The sequence below is a fragment of the Lagenorhynchus albirostris genome, chromosome 1 (assembly GCF_949774975.1).
Source record: "Lagenorhynchus albirostris chromosome 1, mLagAlb1.1, whole genome shotgun sequence".
Taxonomy (NCBI): Eukaryota; Metazoa; Chordata; class Mammalia; order Artiodactyla; family Delphinidae; genus Lagenorhynchus; species Lagenorhynchus albirostris.
The window spans coordinates 88,054,982-88,061,380 of record NC_083095.1 but is presented as its reverse complement, the minus strand read 5'-3'; positions in this window follow the sequence as shown (position 1 = coordinate 88,061,380).

The window sequence follows — 6,399 nt, the reverse complement described above, 5'->3', positions numbered from 1 at the left end:
CATCTACCCTTGCTAGACCAGATGATATTGTTAACATGGCTGTCATGACTGTCCATAATATTCTCTACTCAGCCCTATCCTCCCTACCATTTCTGAGCCTGAGTGAGGGTCTCCTGAAGACTCCATGATCACTTTTTCCCAGAGCCCAGACAATGTCAATTGCCTGTCCAGCTGGACAGAAGGATGTGCCATCATGATCCTGAGTAGCCTCGGGTGGCTCTTAGGCTGCCTGGCGTTGACTCCAAACCCCAGCCAAGTTCTAGATATCAGCTATAAGCATACATTCATATGATCTGACTGCTATCCAATCTTGCTCAATTTCCAGAAACCCACCTGTTGCTGTGATAAAAGTCAAGGACTTGCAGAGAGGATAGAAGTGTTTTCAGCCTGGTCATTCACCAAAACCTCAGTGGGCCCCACCCTTCCTGGAACTTTGTAGCCAAGTCTTCTTGGGAAGTGGATCGAAAGGGAAGATCAGGCAGCCAGCAGGTGATATGCCTTTGGACTGAGAAAATGAAGTCACTGCACAAATGGGTACAGGGGAGAGGTTAGACTCTGGAAAATATGTAAACGTGGGAGGCCACAAAATGTCTCATAAAAAGAGGACTAGGGAAAGGTGACTCAGAAAAACTTCACGGACACTGTTATGTTGACACTGAGAAAGAAAGCAAACCTTTTCTACTCCAGGTCACAAATATAGGTCTCAGGCCTTAGGACAGAGCCCAACCCAAGCCCTGCCTCATAGACATAGGAACGCGGATGAGAATGGAACAGGGATGGAAAAGGAATCTGGTGGGATTAGATGGAGATAGGATTGGAGATGGAGAAGATGAGGATGAGACTGGATGGAAGGGCTTCAGGGTCTGGTGGGAAGGGAGTGCACAAGGATGGGGAGGTGCTGAGACCGAGCTGTAGAAGAAAGAAGTGAAGGCTAGCTCTTTGTCTTTTTTTCGAACTTTCCAGATCCAGCACCATTTGAGAGGGGAGAAAGTTGATAAGATGTGGCAACCTTCCCACCCACTTGCTAAGAATTTTTGAGTAAGAGGAGCCAATCCAGCATAATCATTAAGAGTGAGGGCTCTTGACAACACAGCCAGAAATAATAAATAAATATATATATATAAAAAAGAGTGAGGGCTCTTGAGTCAAACTGGGTTTGACCTGAGTCAAACTGGGCCACCAGCTGGGTGACCCTGAGCAAACAAAGGAGCTCTCAGTGCCTCATGTTGCTTCTTCATAAAGGGGGGAATAACAGGAGTATCTGCTTCCAGGAGTTTGGGAAGACCCCAATGATATAATTCAATTCAATTCAACAAATGTGTGCTGAGCGTCTATTCGATCCCAGGCGAGGTCCTGCTCCCATGAAACTTACCTGCTAGTGGGAGCAAACAGACAAGAAACAAGTAAAAGAAAAAAAGGAAGATAATTCCAGATCATGATAAAGAACTTTGAAAATAATAAAACAATAATCTGATAGTGAGTCACTAAAGGGGACCCTTTAGATAAGATGATTAAGGGAAGGCCCCTGAAGTGACTCTTAAGATATTAACAACTAATGCACACAGAGCTTGCTGTGTGGCCAGTGCTATTGTGAATGCTTCATATGTATTAACTCACTTAATCTTTAGAACAACCTATGCAGTAGATATTACCATTCTTCCCATTTTATAGATAAGGAAGCTGAAGCACAAAGAAGGCTTAAATAACTTGCCCAATATTGCCCAGAATGTAAGTTGAGAGGTCTAGATTTGAGCCCAGAAAGTTTTAATCAGAGACCAAGCCCTTAACTACTGCTTTATCTTGCCTCTCAAAAACAGGCTGCAAGTGTGCAGGCAAAGATAATGTATGATAGCCTTTAACTGTGCCTGGCACTTCATAATATTATTGTTGTTGTCATCGTTATTATTGTTATTAAGAGAAATTGAGGTTCCAGGAGGCAGAGCTCCATATTCTGAGGAGTTTGGAGTGTTTGGGGCTTGAGTGATGCTAAGTGGCGTGTTCTGACTGTCCTGTGCTGACTGCTCCCTTCCCTTCCCATCTCCCCAGGAAGGGGGAGGAGGAGGCCTGCCTTATCCTCTAGGGACATCAGGCCCCCAGATCATCTGGAAGTCACTCTATCCTGGTCTTTCCTGGAATGCAACAAGGAGAGCTGACCACCTTCCCACCCAGTCTCCAGGAAGTTGTAAAGGGTCTGGGAACTTCTCCAGCTGACTTCTCAGGAATTATCTTCCTCCCTGGAAGGAGACTTCAGATGAACTGTAACATGAAGGCATTCCCTTTTCTGAGATTGAGAGACTGGCAATAAAATTCTAGGAGAAACTGCCCAAAATGCACTGGATGCTGGGTCGGGACCTGGGTTCTGTTTCCAGCCCTACTACTAAAATCATTGTGCGACCCTAGGGAAATCACCTGAGTTCTCTGGGCCTCAATTTCCTCACCAAGAAAATAAAGGGATTAGGCTAAGACCCCATCCAGACCTAAAATTTTACTGTTCCCCTCTGCACTCATTATCCTAAATGAATGCAAGTCCTATATTAGGAAAACAGCTTCTTTGGCCTCCCATCCAAGGTTCAATTGGCTAGGGGAAGGAAACGAACATTTAAAAATTTGTATGTGTTTTAGATCCTATACCACATTTACATAAATTGCCTCATTTAATCTTCACAATAACTCTTTGGAGAAGGTATTGTTGCTTTCATTTTACAGAGAAGGCACCTGAGGCTCAGAGAGCAAATTGCCCATAAACATCCAAGAAGTAACAAGTAAAACCAGGATTTGAAGCCAGGTCCCATGAAATCTCAGAATCTCTGCTCTTTCCATCCTGGTGCCTCTAATGGTATAGAAAGAGAAGGCAATCAAGAAGCAAACTATAGCGTGGCGACTCTAGTTAATAATACTGTATTGCATACTTGAAAGTTGCTAAGAGAGTAGATTTTTAAAGTTCTCATTACAAGAAAAAAATTTTGTAACTATATAAGGTGACAGATATTAATTAGACTTACTGTGGTGATCTCACGATACTGGATCATTACATTGCACACCTGAAACTAATATAAATGTTATATGTCAATTATACCTAAATTAAGAAAAGAAACAAACATTTTCATAATCTGTTTCTCATTGTTAATTATTCAAATAGTATTTATTGAGCAAGTGCTGTGACAGGTCACGTTAGAGCCCACAGGACTCAAAAGGAATGCAAGATGTTGGGTTGGCCAAAAGGCTCATTCCGTTTTTTCCATAAGATGGCTCTAGTAGCACTTAGTTGTCTTTAACTTCATTTGAAACAATTTTGTTAGATTGTATGTGACAGCTGTCATGTCAGCGTGCATTTAAAAAAAAGACATCAAAATTGGTGAATTTTTGTGTAGCCATTTTAATATTGAAGATGGAAGGAAAAAAGCAACATTTTTCAGCATATTTTGCTTTATTATTTCAAGAAAGGTAAAAACGCAAAAAAAGATTTGTGTAGTGTATGGAGAAGGTGCTGTGATGGATTGAACGTGTCAAAAGTGGTTTGTGAAGTTCCATGCTGGAGATTTCTCGCTGGACAATGCTCCATGGTCAGGTAGACCAGCTGAAGTTGATAGCGACAAAATGGAGACATTAATTAAGAACAATCAACGTTATACCACGCCGGAGATAACCAACATACTCAAAATATCCAAAGCAAGCACTGAAAATCATTTGCACCAGCCTGGTTATGTTAATGATGTTTGGGTTCCACATAAGTTAAGCGAAAAAAACCTTGACTATTTCCACACGTAATTCTCTACTGAAATGTAATGAAAATGTTCCGTTTTTAAAACAAATTGTGACAGGTGATGAAAAGTGGATACTGTACAATAATGTGGAATGGAAGAGATCGTGGGGCAAGCAAAATGAACCACCACCAACCACACCAAAGGCCAGTCTTTATCCAAAGACGGTGACATTGTATACATGGTGGGACTGGAAGGGAATCCTCTATTATGAGCTCCTTCCAGAAAACCAAACAATTAATTGTAACTATCAATTAATTAATTAATTGCAATTATCCAATTCCATTAGGATAATGGCAAGATCACATGTTTCTTTGATCACCAGGCAAAAATTGTTACAGCTTGCCTGGGAAGTTCTGATTCATCCTCCACATTCACCAGACATTGCACCTCTGGATTTCCATTTGTTTCAGTCTTTATAAAATTCTCTTAATGAAAAAAATTTCAATTCCCTGGAAGACTATAAAAGGCACCTGGAACAGTTCTTTGCTCAAAGAGATAAAAAATCTTGGGAAGACAGAATTATGAAGTTGCCTGAAAAATGGCAGAAGGTAGTGGAACAAAAGGGTGAATACGTTGTTCAATAAAGTTCTTAGTGAAAATGGAAAATGTGTCTTTTATGTTTACTTAAAAACCGGAGGCACTTTTTGGCCAACCCAATATATCCCAGCCCTCTGGGAGTGGAAAATTAGCCCAGCTCTGGGGAAAAAGTGCAGTAATTCATCACACTTGCAAGCACAGTGCTTGTTCAAGGTCCGTCTTTCCTGTTATGCTGTAAGCTTCTAGAGGGTAGGGCCTGGGCCCTTGCTGTTTCACTGTTGTTTCTCCACTGCCTAGCAGAGTGCCGGGCACAGAGCAGATTCTCGCGGGCTTTTTGGTGCATAAGTTACATTACACAATAAGTAATTGATTAAATGCCAAGATGAGTGGGTGAGCCGTGAGGGAGTTCAGGAAACGTCTCTGGAGGAAGGAGCTAAACCTTGAAGGATAAAGGTCAATTGTACAAACTTATCTCTGGGCTGGAGTCCACATTCTACTGGTCCAGACTTGAGCTATATTCCCCTTTCACAATCAGACCTTCCTAAAGATGGCATCTTCATAAGGAAAGAACATCTCTGAATTCCTATTACCTTCGGATCTGCTGACATCCAGTGTGATATGGCTACGTCATCAGTGTCAGTGACCCCAATGAAGGATTGTCACCTTATGACATCACTTTATAAGAAACAAGAGTCTTACCTGGTCTGGGTTTAGGAGAGGCTGACACTCTTGGAAGGCACAGACTTTTGAGGATGTGATGCAATGGCCCCCAGATGAGGAGGGGAGGCAGTTACGGCTGTTTTCTGGGGGACAGGAATGCCATTACCTGGAATGGCTGAAGGAGGGGTTCAGCAGACAAAGAAATGGAGTTCCCCTCTGAGTCAGGCCCAGGACTAGTTCCCTAATATGCTTTCTCAATTCTCTCAGCAACCCTATGAGGAAGCCATAATCTGGATGTCCAATGGGAAGGGAGTAGTTCAGTAAACTACATAACCAAATGGAATATGATCTGAAAGACTTAACTGAGGTCCTGTTTAACAGCATGAGGTCTCATTAAATGGTGTATCAGATACGATATCATGAGAACCACTAGGGGAGTAAATAGGGAGGTTTGACAGGGTTTTTTCGACAGCTATATAATACCAAGGGCTGAGTAAGACTGGGGAGGAAACACTTAAATCCACAATTCTCTAAAGCAAGATTAAAATATAACTTAATTGTTCATAGAAATTAATAGCAGGAATGATAAAAAGCATTCCGTTAAAGGTTTTTAAGGTAAAAACCAGTTTTAAAAGCTAGAAAGATGAGGTAATGTTCTCCTCTGACCTAACTTAAAAGGATCCAGAAAACACAAAGTCCTCTACAGAAATCAAATATGGGAGAATGGAAGCAAAAGAATTATGTAACCAAGGCAGGTCCAAGGGATAACGAAAGACAGACACCATAATCAGAGGCATAAATGAGTACTAGCTGAATTCTTCTGAAAATGGAAAGGGCCTTGACTCGATTCAAAAATAGAACTCAGTGTCATGGAGTCCACAAAACACGGCTAAGACCAAAAGATGCAGGCATGCAGAACTAAAGGGAGGACTGCCAATGACTGCCCAGCTATGAGAGGTTACTCCCCTAGTCATCAGATAAAGCACATGATTTACTTAAGAAGACCAAGAGATAGCTCAAGGATGCAAACAGCTCACTTCTCAGAGCCAGTGGTTCCACCCCATAGTCCTGAGACTTCACAAGTGATCCTTGGGCCCATGATGTAACAGATCACCCTGCCCAGGCTGCCAGGGGTCTTCTAGGGGTGAGGGTTGAGGTTGTAATTGAGCTTGGGTGGCTCCTTTCCTCTCCCTGCTCCTGGGAACTGGCTGCAGCCAAAGGATTTCTGGGAATGGAGAGTGTCCTCTGCCTTGGGAGCCTGTGCCACTGCTTATGCACTTCTGCATTTGAGTCTGAAAGCTACAGTGAGTTTTGACATCCTTATTCATTTTCTTAAATTTCTTAAATGATAATGGTAAAAACTTTTTTCGATCAATAGAGGAATTTATACAGTAAAAAAATGAAAGTCCTCGGGTTCCCCTACCCTCAAACACCACAA